At 33.0% G+C, this 20,861-nt stretch overlaps 1 pseudogene; it reads left to right on the top strand.

Annotated features, from left to right (window-relative positions):
* The first annotated feature begins 744 nt into the window (after window positions 1-744).
* Window positions 745-20,245, top strand: LOC130214507 (phospholipid hydroperoxide glutathione peroxidase-like; annotated as a pseudogene).
* Window positions 20,246-20,861: the final 616 nt, after the last annotated feature.

Raw genomic sequence — 20,861 nt, 5'->3', positions numbered from 1 at the left:
TCCTGACAACAGTCATGTGATTACAGAGGTCAAGGACCCCGCATGGTGTCTATTTATTGCCATGCTAAATGAACGTAATTATTTTAATAAATGTATTATGATTATAAATTGATATATTCAAGTGTGTTTTATATGTTAGTTTCACAATCATAAAACATTACGGTATGAAATTAAATGCTATATAAAATTAGTATGTATATAAATAAGTAGTAACAGTCTATATCAAGAGTCTATATAAGGTGTATACAATAGACTTAGTAGGCATTGGGCAATATGAGAACAAGATATTTAATTAAAATATTACAAATAAAACAACTGACATAATATATACATTAAATATACAGAAAATAATCGGTTTATTAGGAAAACAAATGACAAGAAGATTAAATCAGAATATCGCATAACATGTAAGATTACGGAGGACCAAACCTCGAAACATTTAAAATAAACGAATATATTAATATAATTAGCATTAATTAATTTATTTTCCTTTTTTCAGCTTCTATATTTAGTGTCAGTGTATGTATATAATAAATACGAGGAAACAAAATATTCAAATCTTTTCTGGCATTACGAATAAGGGCTTCTGTGTATATGTGTGTATATGGATATGTATATGATAAATACGAGGAAATACAATTTACATACAATTTATATATAGGCGTTGCACGTAATGGCCTTATGGCTTTGCGTCAGATGCATAGGCACGTCTCTGATTGGCTGGGTACTGCGGAGAAGGCGTGTTTTTCACAAAACTGGGCGTGGTTTTGTGGCGCAGCGCTACTAGTATGTGGTTGTTTCAGAGAGCGCTGTTGGTCGGAGCGGTGGGCAGCAAGAGCTTCGCCAGAGCAATGGTAAGTCTTCATATAAGCTTTTAACCCGCTTTTTAACATGTTTACCACAGTAATGGATTATTTAACAACTAGTTCGTGCACTCGTTGTTAGAAGGTCAAAGTGCGGTGTGGCTATTTTTGTGGCACCTGTGTGTGTCTCCGCTTATTCACTCCGATGCAGCAACATTAGCCGTTAGCTTCAATGATGAAATCACGCCCCTGCGGAATTAATCGGCGTCTGTGGTGTTTTACGTGATTTATGTTGACGTATTTTCTACAAAACTGCTCGTTAATCTCTGTTTTTGTGTAGATATATGTTTAAGGCCCGGTTTCGGTTAACCGTTAACGTTAGTCTTCTGCTTTTAATCACGTGGAGAAAAATCCGTGATAACAATCTTAAGTTTTAATTTATCAAGTACTCAATTAAGTACATTTATTTGTATTATTATTACGCCTAATCTGTGTTATGGTCGTTTTTGAATGAAGAATCATTCATTTTTATCTTTATTAATGGGTTTAATATTGTGTTGTATTGTTATTTATATTATATTGTACATGTTTACTCTCTTTAGAGTTTAATTATGTTTCATAAATTGCATTTATAGTCATTACTCTAATTTAGTACTCAATTTAAGTACTTTATTATTTTTATTATTATTATTATCATTATTATTATTCTTAAGCCTAATAAATTCAGTCCTCAATTAAGTACATTTGTATTATTTCTTAGCCTAATAAATAGTTTATTGTCTAGTAGTCTAATAAATTGCATTTATAGGCATTACAGTATCTAGTACTCAATTAAGTACACTTATTATTAAGCCTTATAAGTGTCATCGTCATTTTTACAAAGAATGATTTATTTTTAGCTGATTATTGTGTTTTAAGATTTGTGTTATGTTAATTTATATATTATATTGTAACATGTTTACACTGTTTACATTTTATTAGGTTTCATAAATACAGTTTATCGTAAATAAGAGTAATAGATTGCAGTTATAGGCATTACAGCATCTAATACTCAATTAAGTACATTTATTTGTATTATTATTAAGCCTAATAAGTGTTCTGGTCGTTTTTAATGAATAATCATTCGTTTTTTAGATGATTGTGTTTAATATTGTGTTGTATTATTATTTATTTTGCATCATGTTTACACTGTTTAGATTTTATTAGGTTTCATAAATACAGTTTATCGTAAATAAGTGTAATAGATTGCAGTTATAGGCATTACAGCATCTAATACTCAATTAAGTACATTTATTTGTATTATTTTTAAGCCTAATAAGTGTTATGAGCGTTTTTAATGAAGCAAATTATGAATTTTTAGGTGATTTATTGTGTTTCAGATTGTGTTGTATTGAGATTTATGTATCATATTGTACATGTTTACACATGTTTTTTGTTTCATAAATAGAGTTTATTGTCTCTATAAATCTAATAGATTACATTTGGAGGCATTACAGCATTTAGTACTCAATTAAGTACATTTATTTGTATTAGTATAAACCTAATGAGTGTTATAGTAATTTTTAATGAAGAATCATTCATTTTAGGCGATTTATTGTGTTTTATATTGTGTTGTATTGAGATATATATTTATTATATTGTACATCTTTACACTGTTTAGGTTTTATTATATTTCATAAATTCAGTTTATTGTATATACGCCTAATAGATTGCATTTGTAGTCATTACAGCATCTAATACTCAATTAAGTACATTTATTTGTATTATTATTTAGCCTAATAAGTGTTATGGCATTTTTAATGAAGAGTCAGTCATTTTTAGGTTGTTAATGCGTTTAAGATTGTGTTGTAATGATATTTATTTATTATATTGTAACATGTTTACACTTAAGGTTTTATTGTTTCATATATATATATATATATACAGTTTATTGTATATGAATGTAATAAATTTCATTACAGCAGCATCTGCCAAATCCAATATTTCAGTATTTATTTAATACATAAAAAAACATCCTAATTAACCCTTTACCCCACCAAGAAACACAATTTTGATTGCATTTCTTAGCTCCATATGTCACTAGTTAACACACTCAATGCATTTTTTTCAACACGTGCCATCATTTCTAAAATATCAGCCTCTACCAAATGGTTGTCCGGTTGGTAAAAGTAATAAATATACTATAAAAAATCTAAAGACCAACTTATTTTAAAAACATATTCTGTTTGAACATGAATCTTTATTTTTTAAAGTATGTCATAAAATATTTCAGATTCTCATTTAACATGTTTTTTGTTGTTGTTGTTTTATTAACACAATAAAAGCCTAATCAAAGTAGTGCGACAGATTATGTTTGTTTTATTTATTTATTTATTTGTTGCAAACCAACATTGCTGTGTGTGTGTAAACCATTAGGCAAGGCGTGTTTATTTATATAGCACATTTCATACACAGAGGCAATTCAAAGTGCTTTACACAAAAAGAAATAAATGAAACGAGTATAAGAAAAAAAAAACAAATAATAAAAATGGTTAAAAAAAATAAACAAATAAGCATAAAAACAGATCAAATGTGTTATAAAAGAACGAAAAAGAAGAGAAAAACATAATAGTGTGATCTGTGGGATGTAGCACAGTGCTCATTCAGTAAAGGCACAGCTGCACAGATGTGTTTTCAGTCTTGATTTGAATGTGCCTAATGTTGGAGCACATCTGATCATTTCTGGAAGCTGATTCCAGCAGCAGGGGGCGCTGTTAGTAGCTGAAGGCAGATTCACCCTGCTCTGACTGACCTCTTGGAATTTCTAGTTTACTTGATCCTAAAGATCTGAGTGATCTGTTAGGTTTGTATTCAGTGAGCATATCTGTAATGTATTGAGCTCCTAGGTCATTTAGAGATTTATAGACCAGTAATAATACTTTAAAATCTATTCTGAATGTAACTGGGAGCCAGAGTAAAGACCTGAGGATAGGCGTGATGTGCTCTGATTTCCTGCTTCTGGTCAGAATCCTGGCCGCAGCGTTCTGGATGAGCTGCAACTGTCTGACTGTCTTTCTGGGAAGGCCAGTGAGGAGGCCATTACAGACTGTTTTACATTGTTTAAAACAGTCAATACATGGTCAACCATTTGGTAGAGCGGGCAGTCAAAGGGTTAAAGTTGTTTATAGAGCTTTCAACTTTGAGTCAAATGATAAAATGAAGTAAAGTGAGCGTATAATCAGAGTTTTAATCGCCACACCCAGATCGGTCGTAAAGATATTTAGATTATGTAGCCTGAAGTATAAATCATTCATGCAGGTGTAATGTGCATGGAGTTCTTCAGTATCTCCATTTGTTCATACTGAAAAGAAGATCTGATTGTCATTCTTAATGACTATCATCATCATTAGGCCTGTCATGATATCTAATTTTTGTTGTGCGATATTATTGCACCAAAATATATTGCACTAAATCATATTATTGCCATTTTAAAATCATTTTACGCCACTCGTATAAAGCCAGAATGATCAACACGATATCACAATGCAAGTACACTCTTGTAAAAAGCAAATCCTAAATCAATAATAATAAATGCTAACAAGGTAGAGAGTAGGAGAGGCTGTGATATCTGCTGCCAGATCTATTTTCAGCTGTCAGACACCCACATGAAAATATACTATAGTAATTTATAGTAAATACTATAGTGTTTCTTTTAACCATACCATAACCGTTTTTTGTGTGTGTCTGTGTCACAAAATGATTGAGGTCATGGCCATGTGTTGTGCGATAAGTCCATACAGTATATTGATTACTGTGACAGGCCTAATCATCGTTAATAAACCCACCCATGAACTTTATGGCGATCTCTAATTCCTAAATGTCTCTAATTAACCTCATGCATGTACAGATGTATTTCAGGTCTTGAATGGTCTGTCTTACACTAACATCTAGGCTTAGTTTAGAGACAGCCGTGTAGTGGATTACTCACAAATCTGTTTAGCTTTAACCCATAGGGTGTGTGTGTGCGTGCATGAGCGTTTCCTGTAATCGTGATCAGTCCTGTGTTTTCTGTACACAAGACCACTGCCGGTAAAGCTGCTTGTTGTAGAAATATCCCGATGTAGAGTTTGGTCATTTGATTAAATTAGTTTAAATAATTTCATATTTAATTTTAGACACTGCAGGTAAAAAAACAAACAAACCTGTAATTATCATCACCCTAATGACTGGTTACATTAGGAATACTTTGATATTATGTCAACTTTATTATTAAATTAGTTTAAATATGAAAATATGACATTTTTAATGAAATATTTGCTCATTTGCATGCTTTTCTGGCAAAAAAATCTGAACACTGCATTGAATTTTGTTGAATTATTTCATTTTTTTGACACATTAAAGGGTTTTAGAGTGAGGATTTTGGAAATCTCACTCCATAATTCAGGAGAAAAAAAACTGCAAACGGCAATTAAAGGAAGTTTGTAGAATAAAATCAATAATCATGCATATTATGGTTGAATACAGCAGGGAAATACAGAAAAAGGCTTTTAAAAATGTGTTGGAATTGAAATCTACAGACACACAATCTTAAAGTGCGACAAAAGAAATATTTTAAAACATGTTGTGGATATTTTCAGAACATTAGACTGAACAAAACCAAAAAAAAAGGAGAAACCGGAATCTCAAAAGTGTTTTTGTCTGCAGTGTGTGGAATTAATGTCAGATTTTCTGCTGAAGTCTCGTGCTCTGCATAAGTGACATATGATTGTTATATCAGAGGGCAAAGGTGAAGATTGAGATGTTTCATAAGCAAAACAGTTACATGATTAACTTGCACAACTCATTTATAGTGTGTGTGCTTGTTTATCTCTGTGATTGTGTATTTGTCTCTGAGTGTATTTTTCTCAGTGTGTGCATGTGCTTGTTTTGGTGAGTTTGTGTATCTCTGTGATTGTGAGTGTTTTTCTCTGAGTGTGTTTATGTGTGTGTTTGTCTGTGAGTGTAACTTACCCTGTGATTGTGGGTTTGTTTATCTCTGTGATATTGTGTGTGTGTAGTTTTTTTTTTTTTCTGTGAGTGTGTGTGCATTTGTTTGTTTTAGCGAGTGTGTTTGTTGCTGTGAGAATATGTGTGTGAGAATTTGTGTTTTTCTTTGTGTGAGTGTGTTTGTTGCCGTTAGAATGTGTGTGTGTTCACGCCAATGACTGTGAAAAAAATATGGTTGATGCAACAGTACCTTTTCCCATTGAACGCTTAGTATGTGCCCATCTTAAGGCGTTTTGCATTCAGTCTCAAAACACTGCAGAAATTGGAGCCTGGGCATGCGCAGAAGGACTGCCTGATGGAGCCAGAGGCGGAGCCGTGACAAATCAATGACGCCCCCTGAACTTCTCATATATCTCATGAACTTGCTAATATAAATTATATCTTTACATTTACATTCAAACGCTTGCATTTAAAAACACATAATAATATATGATTTATTAAAAACTGTGAGATGTAGGCTGTTAAAATTTAATATAAACAATATATATATTGGATTGCAGAAATAAACAGTCTTTTATGCACTCTAGCCTAAGTTAGACTCAGCTATGAGCACAAAACAATAATTCTCTTATAACAGGGTTGTCGGTATTTTTTTATCTTCATGGGGTAGAAATAACACTTGTAAAATATGAGCAATAGCTTATAAACAACCCGTACATTTCTAGCAAGGTTTTTGTTTTTAATTAGCAATCAACATGACCCAAAATATACACACCATGGACAGCTTTTGCCATGCGGGAAAAATCATGCGTTTAAAAGATAAAAACAGCACTATTTCTAAATATCAACAGGATATTTACACATCCCATCCCTGCTCTATATAAAATAATCCTTATCAATTTGTACAATAACCTTATCAGCTGCTGCTACATCGCTTGTATATGGTTTGCCTCCATTTTCATTTGGTTCTTTTGATGCCTTAATATCTGGCGAAGAACAATTTACCTGCATTTGAATGTTTATTAGGAGTTTACAGTATTCAATTGACCTTTATTTGTATAGCGCTTTTACAATGTAGATTGTGTCAGCAGCTTCACATAAAAGATCATAGTAAATTGGAACAGTGTGGTTCAGTTTTCAGTGTTTAAGTTCAGTTCAGCTCAGTTCAGTGTGGTTTAATAATCACTACTGAGAGTCCAAATATTGAAGGGCAAATCCAACGATGCGCAGCTCTACAGATCCTGAACCATGCAAGCCAGTGGCGACAGCGGAGAGGGAAAAAAAACTTCACTAATGGCGGAAGTGAAGAATAAAAACCTTGAGAGAAACCAGGCTCAGTTGGGCACGACCATTTTAATTTCTCCACTGGCCAAACGTCTTGTGCAGAGCTGCAGTCTCAGTGGCGGAGGCTGGAAGCTGGCCTCAGCGAAGACTCGTCTGTCTCTGGAGTGTCACAGGAATTTCTACAAAGTCTACAACATACTTTGTAGAAATTCTGTGAATTAAACTGCACAACCCAAAAGAAACTATGATAATCAAAAGAGTAAGAGTTGCTCTCTATAAAACAGAAATGATTGGTTTTATTTAATATTTTCACATTTATGAGGAAAAAGTGTCGTTATGTGTGTGACATCTCTCCGTTATGGGTATGACAGATGTGAAATTGGCACTTGTGCGACTTTGGTAAATCAAATATAACAGTTTGAAAACACTGACAGATGCATTTGAGTATTTCTAAAGTACTGTAAAACACACTGAGAAAAATCATTCAAAGATGATTTACTCCATTTTTTAACGTTAATTGGTTGTAAACAATTTATTTGGGCTGAATTTAAACAAACAAATTAAGTTGAACATTGCTCAATTTAATTTGTTTGTTTAAATTCAACACAAATACATTGTTTGCAACAGTTTTGCATGCAACACCTTTTCAGTGCACTTGCTTATCCAAAAAACCCAGAAATGGGTTCCGTATTTTGGTGAAAACTGTTTTTTCATGGCAAGGTTGACATTTGCACGGAATTGCATATACATAACTACATGCATAGGTACAGTATTTAAATATACTCTACATTTAAAGCTCTATTTGTTATATGAGATTCGGTTTCTACAACATTAATACTTTATAACAGCAAAGTCAGTAGATTAACTCAATAACATGCCGAAACTCAAAATGCAGAGACGTCCTTTAAATCAAGTTCAAATAACCTTTCAGGAGATCAATGTGGAGATCAGCTAACATCGTTTTTGTCTTCGTAATTGTTATTCTAGACGCTTAAAGAGAATTAATGCTAGATAGCGATCACCTGTATTTTCCTGATCATCGCTAGGCGTGTATCAGCAAACTAATAATAAAGCCCTCGCTTTACCGAATAAACAGTGTTCCATTAGATCCTGGATGTCGGAAAGTATAGTTTACTGCTGATCAACTCATTTTATCGTGGTAAAATAACACAGAAATCAGACATTAGTATTTACATCTCCAACAGTCTGCTTAGAGAAGCTGTCAATCACGATGACACGCCTCGTTTTTACAGCATTAAATTACTGGCTAAAAGCATACACTTTACGAAGATGAAGATCTGAACCTATATCAGCTGATAACCAGTGCCTAAATTAACCAGAACCATCTTTCGGGACATTTTATTGCAAGTGTCATTATTAATTTTTTTATTTGTGCTCAAGTCTCCTTTATTAACACAGAGGAGACAGGGTTTATGACTTGTACAGCAGCCAGCCCCCAGGGGGCGATCTAACGGCCGGGAGAGCATCACTCAAAAGCATGCGTGTGGCACACTTGGTTCGCGCACATGTAATTTGCTTCCGTTTGTGTATTTATACATGCATGTTTGTCTCTGTAAGTGTGTGTTTGATGTGATCACCAGGCACTGTTCACACCCCTGACCTTTTAACCTCTCTGTGTTTTACAGTGTGCCCAAGCCAATGACTGGCAGTCAGCCAAATCCATCTACGACTTCTCAGCCATAGACATTGATGGAAATGACGTCTCTCTGGAGAAATACAGGTCAGCACATCACACACTCATTTCAAGATTATTATAATTTCACCTTAATTCAATTTAATATTGAGCTAATTTAGTGTCATGATGGTAAACATTGAAAAGTAAATACGTGTAGAAGTATTGTGCTTTAATATTAATATAAATTACTAATACAAAATGTTTAAAATAGATTTTATTTCTGTTTTTAATCATTTTTATTTTATTTATTATTACATTTTTACTATTAAGTCTGTAAATGTTGAAAAAAAATAACAAGTATTGCTTTTATTTTGTATTATTAAAATATAATTTATGGTTTAAATACTTCTATTGTTAACTGATGCATTAATTTATTTCTTTAATTATTATTTTTAATTGTTTTTATATCAAATAACAATGGTATTAATTGCAGTAAGTTTTCTATTTATGTTTTATTTAAGTCTCCTCCTGCTGTATTTGTGATCAAATACAGTAAAATACCAATAATATAATGAAATATGAGGACAATTATAATTTAAGTGTTGTTTTTCTCTGTGAACACCTTTTAAGATGTATTATATTGTTTTCTGAAGAATCATGTGAGACTGAAATTTGCAGTAAGGTCGTATTTAAGCAGTTTTGTTGACAATAAACGTTTTATTAAAACATCAGTAACGCTTTAGGTCCCAATTCATGCTATTAGCTACAGGTTTATTACTTGCCTATTATTATGATATGAACTGTTCATTATTATTAAGCATAGATGTATACATTAGATGCCGCCTGCTCTGTTGTTGTCTATTGGAAGGAATGCGTCAATAGAGCAGCCATTTTAGTACAGGGTAGCGCTCCTTTGAAATGAATGCGGAACCAAACTGCAGTGAAGGACTGTGGCCATCCAGAGCCAGAGATACACACATATATCTATAATCGGGAGTTTCCCCGGAGGTCAGTATGCTAATTTTTTTTTTAATTATGAAACTTATAATTTTACATTGCTTTTCTACATTGATGGATCAGTGATCGAACAGGCATTCCTGACAAAAAGCTTGTGTTTGTGTGCATGAAAATGTACTATCCACCCTCCCTGTTAAATCTGATCTAATCTATGCCCTGAAACACCCCCCCCCCCCCTTCTCCTGCTTTCACTGCTCATTCTGACAGAGGGAGTGATTCGTTTGTGAATAAATCTCTGTTATGAATGACTCCTTCACTTAGCCGACTAGTTTCTGGCACCGCAGCATCTCGTGTCATATTTCTTTTGCATTGTTTGCTGATTTCATTCAACAAAACTAGCATAAGCTAAGTGTTTAGTGCGAGTTGCTGCTACTTTGCCTTATGGTGAATGCAGTAAGTGACCGTATTATCATCAATAACGTTACCTGTTTAGCACAAGTTTATAACATACAAAAACGTTAAAAACTAAATGTCACCTGTGAAATCTTCCGCCTTTGTGCTCTGTTTTCTGTGTTTGCTCATTACTACAGCGCTAACGTCCAGCATCTTCACGTAATAACACTGTCTTGACTAGTGCGGTTGAATGACATTTGTCCTGGGAGCCCTGTACAAATGTGGCGGCGCTATTGATGCATGCTCAGGGTCCCTATGCGATATCTAGTGTATATATCTATGATTATTAAGTATGACCTTATTCTGCATCCCTAAACCCAACTGCTACCTTACTAACTCTTAATAAACAGCTAATTGGTAGTTTATTAAGCTAGTTTAGTATTAGTTAATGGTTGTTTATACCCTGAAATGTGACCTAAAGTGTTACCAAAACATCGAACTTTTGAATTTGACAAGTACTTTACCATGTTTAATCAACCATCTGCAGTAATGAAAGAGGATTTACACATCACGTCTCTTGTGTTTCTTCATTATCATCACCGTCAGCACACGTTAATTGTGCATCTGGTTATTTTTAGTGTGTGATCTGGCTGTGAAACGGTGTTTGTGTGTTGTTTTTCAGGGGTTTTGTGTGCATCATCACAAACGTAGCCTCTAAATGAGGTAAAACTCCAGTAAACTACACTCAGTTTGCGGCAATGCACGTCACGTACGCTGAGAAAGGTTTACGCATCTTGGGCTTCCCCTGCAACCAGTTCGGAAAGCAGGTGCGTATCATACTGCAGTACATCATCGATACAGTTTTTTTCAATAGTTTTTAAATATATTCCAAGTGATGCTTATAGGTGACCTATTATGCAACTTTTTGTCTCTGATGTCCCTAGAATGTGTGTGAGAAGTTTCAGCTTCCACACAAATAATGTTTCCGAGCTCTTTGAAACTGCCCCCTTTAGGCTTTGATCCTAATTGTGGTGGTTTGGTGACTGTCGCTTTAAATTCAAATAGGTGCTCTCTTCAAAAGGGGGCGGAGCTACAAATGCCTGTGCTGACAGATTCATAGTGGCAGATTCAAAAACGAGACTAGCTTCCTATGTTAATGAGGGAGAGATGGTCACTAGTGGGTGGGGCTTCTCCCCTCTGATGACATGTACAAAGGAAGAATGTCAATCAAAGTGTTTGTCAATCAGAGTGATTATAAAAAAAATAAAATCAATACATTTTGACCATTAGAGGCTGCTTATATCCACACTCTGCTGCCACACAACTGTGTTTAAACCCCTTATAAACGTGATTTTAGCATCTTAGGTCCCCTTTAAATCAACATGTTGCACTTTTTTTTTTTTTTTTTTTTCATTTTCATTTTTCAGCTATGCGTATATGCTTAAAGTAGTAAGAAATGATAAAATGTCCTTATAAAGTCATTTATGTAGGATTATTGTGTAATTGTGCATTAAGTGTTTCAGTCTTGAGCATTTGAAGTTCATTTGCAAACACCGGATACATCCATTTATGTTCATTTATCATAAGTCATGTTTTATTATTATTGTTGTTGTTGTTGTTGTTGTGCAATGACGAGTTCATTTGCAAAAAAAAAAAAAAAAAAACAATATATGAAATGTAATTAATATACAGTAGTTCTCTATGTTGGCACATGAGCATTGTTAGTTCTGGTCCAGTGTTGAACAGGCTGTATGTAGGTCAGAGAAGCTGTAAGTGGATTACTTCATGTTGTGTGCTGAGATTTAATCTTACAAAAAGAAATGCTACATGTATTTCAAGATCTTCATGTAAAATCTCAGATAGATCTCTGATCAGTTTGTTCATGTACTGCATTTATAGGACTGATATTGAACTTTTACTTAACAGATTGAACCTGCGCTGTGAAAAATGATTAGTTTCTTAAACTGAGTAAACCAATTGCCTTAAACAACAAGTTGACTTTACAAAAATGAAGTAAACCCATTGTAACTTATGAAAGTTGAGTCAACTTAACTATTCCAATTATGCAAATTGTACTGACTTTTTTCCAATACACCTTTTATATCTGTTGTTTATTTTTTTCAGCTTTTCTGTTTCTAGCAAAATGGCATACAGTAACTAAAATAAATCTGCTCCTCCAGACTCCAGCATGTCTTCTAAATTCAACACAGGCTATAATTGAAGATTTTCTATACTTAATGAAGCACCAAATATGTAATATTGTAATAATTACTGTCATTCTTTGAAAACAGACGTGCTAAAATAGTCTGATACTGTAAAAAGGGATTAGTTGACTTTAAAAAAAGTGAGTAGAATTATTAGCATAATTATAGAAATTAAGTAAGCGCAACAGTTCAAAGTTACAATGGGTTTGCTTACATTATCTTTGGGAAGTCAACTTGTTGCTTTTAAGGCAATTGGTTTACTCACTTTAACGAATCGCTTTTTACTGTGTAAAACACAATCCTCAAATTTATCAAATAAAATGAGTGTAGTTAACTCAAATTACTGGAAGTTAAATCTACTCGTTTAAAAAGAGTTTTGAACTCCGTGTTGAAGTAATGAGTAAGTGTTGTTTGATCATTAATAATGTTCAGCTGCTGTCAGCAAGCAGAATTACTGAAGAGAAACCTAAAACTACAGCTAAAATATCAGCTAAATATCTCTTTACTTTAACTTAAATGGAGTAAGTTCACAATACTTGTATAGATTATTTTTTGAATTTTTTTTCGCAATCTGTTTCCTCAAATAGTTTGAGTTGTCTTATTGGGTTTTACAGTACTCAGTTTGAGTTCTCTTTATTTATGGGGTTTTACTGTGCTCATTGTTTTGTGGACTAAAATGGATTAAGTTCACAGAATTCATTATGATTTGTTTTTGAACTTAATTGGTTTGTTTCAATTGGTTTTCTCAAATGGTTATAAGTGTAGGTAATGTAAACGCTAACTGGAAAACATCAAACCAATTTAAATGAGGCTATTTTATGGAATAATTTTTGTGCCAATAAGAATGAACGTAACTTTATAAAACTGAACGTAACTTTCCAAGAAACGATCAAAAATATGCCACTGCAAAAGAAGAAAAACACAATGAAAACAAAAAAATGAACTCAGTCGCACGAATTTAACATGCTCTTCAAATATGCTTCATTCTTTGTTAATGATTTTCAAAGAATCGTTTTCGCGAATCATGGATTTTGAATGCGTTGCCACAGTTTTCGCTTGCGCTTCGTAAATTTTCGTTTGCTGTTTTGGCACCGTCTGTGCTTCCAGGTCAGAGAGCAACTGTCCATCAAAAGCTCATTAGCCAATCAGTGTAGATCGCTGTTAAGCCCGCCCCCACGAGATTTGTGCCAAAACAGCAAATGAAAATTTACGAAGCGTAAGCGAAAACTGTGGCAACGCATTCAAAAGCCATGATTCGCAAAAACGATTCTTTGAAAATCATTAACAAAGAATGAAGCATATTTGAAGAGCATGTTAAATTCATGCGACTGAGTTCATTTTTTTAGTTTTCATTGTGTTTTTATTTTGCAGTGGCATATTTTTGATCGTTTCTTGGAAAGTTACGTTCAGTTTTATAAAGTTACGTTCATTCTTATTGGCACAAAAATTATTCCATACTATTTCAAATAGTGGCGACGGGAATTAAAATAATAAATATTATTAACTTTAATGGATCTGTTCTATTTAAACAAAATAAATGAAACTATTACAAATTCTAAAATAACAAATAAATTATTATGAACACACGTCCAAAAAACATGCAAACAATGAAAAGACAAAATCTAAAATAAATAAGTCACACGTTTACATTCAGATTATGACAGCAATGGTGCTAGTGTGTGCCTTTCTGGAATATTACATTTTTGAATTTGTGCTTTTACCATTTAGTGTAGCTTTATTTTAATTAACAATTTCTGCTCAGACACTGAAAGTCGAAGGCATATCCAGTAATAGTAGAACAAGGGAATGCATTTCTCTTTAGAAATGAATGTACAAGTCATTATTTGCTTTTCTAGTCTTTTTAATATGGCCACACAGCTGAAATATTCCTGATTCCTCAAACTTTCTGATTTAAGTTTTGAGGAAGTCCACATGCTGGGAATATCATTCAATTGGGAATAATTCCTGTTGTCTTTGCGTGTATTTAAATATTCATACCCAGCAATGACATCACAGAAATTACATATTTAATTGTGAATACTTCCAATCGTCTTTGCAAATGCAATGATGTCATTGCTGATTTTAATATGCGCAAAGATGATTGGAAGTATTCACAGTTGAATATGCAATTTCTGTGATGTCATTGCTGGGTAGGAATATTTGAATTCATACAAAGATGATTAGAATCATTTACAATAGAATATGCAACTCCTGTGATGTCATTTCAGAGTATGAATATTTGAATATACACAGACAACTGGAACCAATCGGTATGAATATTTTAAGACAAAGATGATCAGAATAATTCAGAATTTAATATGCAAATGCAATGATGTCATTGCTCATTTGAATATACGCATATTAAATTTTTAGAATTATTCTGACCATCTTTGCTTGTCAAATATTCATACTTGGAAATGACATCACAGGATTTGCATATTCAACTGTAGATGTTTCCAATTGTCTCTTGTGTGTATTTAAATATTCATACCCAGCAATGACATCACAGAAATTGCATATTTAATTGTGAATACTTCCAATCGTCTATGCAAATGCAATGATGTCATTGCTCATTTTAATATGCGCAAAGACGATTGGAAGTATTGACAACTGAATATGCAATTTGTGTGATGTCATTGCTGGGTAGGAATATTTGAATACATACACAGATAATTAGAATCATTTACAATAGAATATGCAACTCCTGTGATGTCATTTCAGAGTATGAATATTTGAATATACACAGACAACTGGAACCAATCGGTATGAATATTTTAAGACAAAGATGATCAGAATAATTCAGAATTTAATATGCAAATGTGATGTCATTGCTCATTTGAATATATGCATATTAAATTTAGAATTATTCTGATCATCTTTGCGTGTCAAATATTCATACTTGGAAATGACATCACAGGATTTGCATATTCAACTGTAGATGTTTCCAATTGTCTTTTGTGTGTATTTAAATATTCATACCCATCATTGACATCATCACAGGATTTGCATATTCGATTGTGAATGATTACAATTGTCTTTGTGTGTATTTAAATATTCATACCCAGCAATGACATCACAGCATTTGCATATTGAATTTTGAATTCTAATCTTCTTTACATCCATTCAAATATTAATATGTATTGATTTCCATCATCTATGCGTGTATTCAAATATTCATACTCAGAAATTACGTCACATGATTTGCATAATCAACTGTGAATGAATCCAATTGTTCTGTTTATTCAAATGTTCATTCCCAGTAATGACATCACAAAATTTGCATATTCAATTGTGAATGATCCCAATCATCTTTGCATTAATTAAAATATTCAAACCCAGCAATGACATCACAACATTTGCATATTCAGCACAGGATTTGCATATTCAATTCGATCTATGCTGCACTTTCCATAAAATAAACATGAGTTGCAGATGTGACAATAAATAAACAAATAAAGCTGAATTGTGTGTTTGCAGGAGCCTGGAAGTGAAGCGGAGATTAAGGAGTTTGCTAAAGGCTACAATGCAGAGTTTGATCTGTTCAGTAAGATCGATGTGAATGGAGACTCAGCTCATCCTCTCTGGAAGTGGATGAAGGAGCAGCCCAAAGGCAGAGGAACGCTGGGGAAGTCAGTCAATGCTTTCTCTATAGTCCGTTATCACTCGTTCTCTAGTCTGATGCACTGATCATCTGCTATACTGCTTTATTCCCACAGCAACATCAAGTGGAATTTCACCAAGGTACGTGTGTTCTTGGGATATTCTCAGGTTTTGTTTGTTGGCCATTTATTTATTTATTTTTCTTTAACTAATAATTATTGCAAAATGATTAGTTTTTCTGTTTGATTTGAGTTTACATGTTGCATCTTTATTATTATTATTATTATTATTATTATTATTATTATTATTCATTCATTTTCTTTTCGGCTTAGTCCCTTTATTAATCCGGGGTCGCCACAGTGGAATGAACCGCCAACTTATCCAGCATATGTTTTACACAGGTTGCGGCTGGAAGGGCATCCACTTTCTCTGGGAAACATCCACTCACACTCATGCACTACAAACAATTTAGCCTTCCCAATTCACCTATAGCACATGTCTTTGGGCTGTGGGGGAAACCGGAGCACCCGGAGGAAACCCATGCGAACTCCACATAGAAACACCAACTGACCCAGCCGAGGGTAGAACCAGCGACCTTCTTGAAGTGAGGCGACAGCACTATCCTACTGTGCCACTGCGTCGCATATTATTATTATTATTATTATTATTATTATTATTATTATTATTATTATTATTATTATTAATTAAATCTCACAAAATAGTTTTTCTTCTGAGTCCTCAGTTTACTTATTTAATATTTATGTTAATTTGAAAAATTCTTTGTAGTGTTACTTTTTTTTGTTGTGCAATTTTTATTTGCATTTGTTATTATTATTATTATTATTATTATTATTATTATTATTATTATTATTATTTTGGGATTTGTTTTAAAATTGCTTTTTTTTTTTTTTTTTTTTTGAGTAAATACAAGCATTTTTACTAGGAATGCACCAAAAGAAAATTCCTAGCTGAAAAACGAAACACTGAAATAAATGATGTCAATTGTTAGTACCATTGCATTCATGGCTATGACTGTGTACTAACCTTACTAAAATCAAGGTGTCGCAATTGAATAAATTTAATTTTAAAGTTTAAAATAATAAATCAATTAAAATATTTATTTAGCACATTGCAACCATGGATCATCACTTCTGGGAATGGGGACTTATTTCTGCTAAAAGGAATTTTATTATTTACCCAAAACATACATTGATAGAATCCACTCATTTTTGAACTTAAATGATTATAAAATGCAACATTTGTTTGGAGACCAAACTTAAAACAGTTTTAGTATCAGTTTTGCTTAAGTTACACACTAGTTTGATCATGTATAAATATTATAACTGTATTGGATAAATGTAATTATAACTATAGGCCTACATCATGCTGATGATCGTAAACAAAATGACATCACAGGCGATTGTCTTCTGAGTGCTCCTGAAAAGACATGAATGACACTCCTCATGGAGCTTGAAGCATATAATTCTTTATGATCTACATAATTAGTAAAATAAAGACTTGCAAGAAAACAGTGAGGAAGTTGCCGCGAGCCTTGGTGCAGATGAAAAGTAAAAATAAACTATAGATAGATAGAACAGAATATAGATTGATCTGTGCAACAGCCGCCAGCCAGGTTCATGTGAAAGACTCCCAGGTTCACCACATCCATGGCGGTCTGGATCATTTCTGGTGCGCGCTACTTTATTTTCCCATTCATGTAACAATCTTTAATAAAACGAATCAAGTACAGTGAAGTGCAGAGGATCTGAACAGAACCAATAGACACACGGCAGACGTGGTGGTTTAGACAAGCATGTGCAGGCCGTGATTTCTGTTTGCATCATCACAACACAATGTTTCGGCCGAGTTGTTTTGGTGATTAAAATCTTTCAGCTGAAAATGTACTTTTATTCAGTGCATCTCTAATTTTTCCAAAATAAATGTGCAACATGTGCAATGAAAACAGATGTGTGTTAATGATCTGTGTATACTGTCGTGAACTCTGCCTGTTGTTTTGTGTAGTTCCTCATTGATCGAGAAGGTCAGGTTGTAAAGAGGTACGGACCAATGGATGATCCAAGTGTAAGTCAATCACACTCTTCCAGAAAAGATTCATTTCAGCTTTTTGTTGTGCTGTCTGTTTAGTCATTACTAGTGTATGCCAAAGTCAAACAGCTGTCAAATGGCATTTGGTTTTGTTTTAAAGTTATTTTAATCTTATCTTTTCTTTCCCTTTTAAATTCTCAGTTTGCGTCTTGCAATACATATACATACACATACACACTACCAATCAAAAGTTTGGGCTTAGTTTTTTTTTTTTAATTATTATTATTATTATTATTATTATTTATTTTTTTTTATTTATTTTTTTTTAGTTTTATTAATCTGTTCATCAAAGCGGCATTTATTTAAAAAGAAAGAAAGTTTTATCTAAGTAAAATTTTTGTATGTAAAAAAAAAATTAGTTAAATATTTATAAGAATTTTAATTAACTGCTGTCTTATTGTATGTAGTTTAAAATGAAATTATTACTCCAGTCATTATTGCTTTTATTACTGTTATCAATAATATTAATAATTAATAATAGAGTGATTTCTGAAGGATCATGTGACTGGAGTGATGAAGCTGAATGTTCATCATTAAAATCACTGGAATACTGATTAAGTTAAATCATAATCTTCTTCTGAACAGTTATTTTATAGCGCAATAACATTTCACCATTTTACTGAATTTTCTGATTTATTTGTATATTTCTTTTTTCTAAACGTCTTGCATTTAAATAGTTTGCTTCCTTTCGTCCTTTCCTTTGCTCTTTCTTTATTTATTTATTTTATTTCTTTTCTCTTTTACTTCGTTTTAGTTTAATTTTCAATTCTTGTTTTCTTATCTATTTATATATTTCTTATTTACTTTTTTCATCCTTTTTTTTCTTTCTGATTTTTTAAATATTTATTATATCTGTTTTCTTTTTTAAATATCTTGCATTTAATTTTTTGCTCTTTCCTTCCTTCTCTTGCTTTCTGTATTTCTTCATTTTTTTCTTTTCTTTTTTGATACTTTAATTTTTTCTTTTTATTCATGTTTTCTTTATATTTTTCGTTTTATTTACTTTTCATTCTTGTTTATTTTTCTTTGTCTCTTTCTGATTTATTTCTATATTTTTTCTTAGCTTTTTTCTTTTGAAATATCTTGCATTTAACCTTTTTTCTCCTTTCACTCTTTATTTTGCTCTTATTTCTTTTGTTTATTTTCCTTTTTCTCCTACTTTTCTTTCATTCTTGTTTTCTTTCTTTATCTATTTATCTATATTTTCTTTATTTACTTTTTTTTCCTTTCGCTCCTTTCTTTTGCTCTCTTTATATATTTATTTTTATTTATTTAAATTTTTTAATTCTTCTTTTTTTTCATGTTTTTGTATTTATGTATTTTTTAATTTACTACTTTTGCTCATTCTTTTTGTATTCTTTGTTTTCCTTTTTTTCTGATTTATTTCTATTTCTTTTTTTTCTGTTTCTTTTTATTTATTTTTTTTCTGTTTCTTTAATTTTCTCTTTATTTCTTTCTTTCTTTAAATTTCTCACAATTTTACAAATTTACAAGTTTACATCTTACATATTTTTGGGTAGTAGTTTGTTTCCATAACAGTAAATAAAATGACCATTGACAAGTGAAGTTTTATAAACTAAATTCGAGAGGATCACATGCTATAATTGACCACGGCTGGTCTCCCATGAGCAATCACTAACCAACCAATCAGTCGTATCCAAATGCATATAAATAGCTTTCCTTACCATTGTGGTCCTTGTATTTTTTTGACAAAACCCCCCTTCCACTTCCTAAATCCAATAGCAGGGGAGTTCTTGAGACCTACCTGAGGCTCTCTCCTGGGACAGCATGCCAAATCAGCTTTTATTTATTCAAGCCAATTTATTTATTAGCCAAGTGTGAACTCTTGAGTTTCCCACAATTTTCTGTAAACTGGGAAAGTTGTTTCTTTACAGTTTAGACTCTAGTTCTTGCAGTTACTGAGGAGAAAAGTCGTAATTGTGAGCTCTTTACATTTAATAAAGCATTTGCATTTGTCCTTCAGGTGGTGGAGAAGGATCTTCCCAAGTACCTGTAGCGTGTGTATGCTGCGGCGTCTCCGTCCACTGTGTTTTGGACTCTTTTCTTTCTGGAGCAGAAACGCTGGACGTCTGCAGGCTGAAGCCCAGACGTGTGACGGCTGCTCCTCAAGCCTGTGTTCAGGTGGGTTCGGCCTGATGTTCCCGACGTGCAAAAATACTGGGAAAACCCTGCAGATGTCCAGACGTGTGTGTCCAGAGAAGGAGCTCCATGCACTGAAAATACCCTGAGCAATCTTTTATAATCAACAGCCATAATTAAAGAGTCGTGTCAGATCATCTGGTGTGGCCTGTTCTTTCTTACACTGCATGCAGGACGTATGTGGAGAGGTATGTGTTCTAGAAATATCTAATCTGCATTAAAAATAAGACTGAGACCTATTTCACACTGTACAAAATGTATGTTAATGAACAGCTTCTGTATTTTGTGATTCACAATAGTTTATTTGTGGCTGTGAATTGAGTTCTGGGATGTTGATCTCTGCTCTGTTAAACTGTAGAGTTGAATTTTCAACATCAACAGTGGACAAAGGGACTTTCATTGACATTATTAGTAGTTTGAAATAATATAATGTGTAAGAAATAATATCTAGAGAAATATAAAATAAAACAATATATGCTGTGAGCACTGCATATTTGAGAGTGAGAATTCGCCCGCGAGAGCAGCGTCTGTTTGAGAGCTCGTACGTAGTTTTGTCCACAAACAGGAAATCGGTCTGCGCAATAGCCTAGTGGTTGGTGTGTTGACATGGTGCAGTGGCACGTCAGGGCGTCCCCAGTTCAAATCTCGGCTCGAGGACATTTCCCTATCCTATCCCTCTCTCTCTCTCTCTCTCTCTCTCTCTCTCTCTCTCTCTCTCTCTCTCTCTCCAACTTCGCTTCCTGTCTAAATACT

The sequence above is a fragment of the Danio aesculapii genome, chromosome 2 (genome assembly GCF_903798145.1).
Source record: "Danio aesculapii chromosome 2, fDanAes4.1, whole genome shotgun sequence".
NCBI lineage: Eukaryota > Metazoa > Chordata > Actinopteri > Cypriniformes > Danionidae > Danio > Danio aesculapii.
This window is presented reverse-complemented; position numbering and strand designations above follow the sequence as displayed.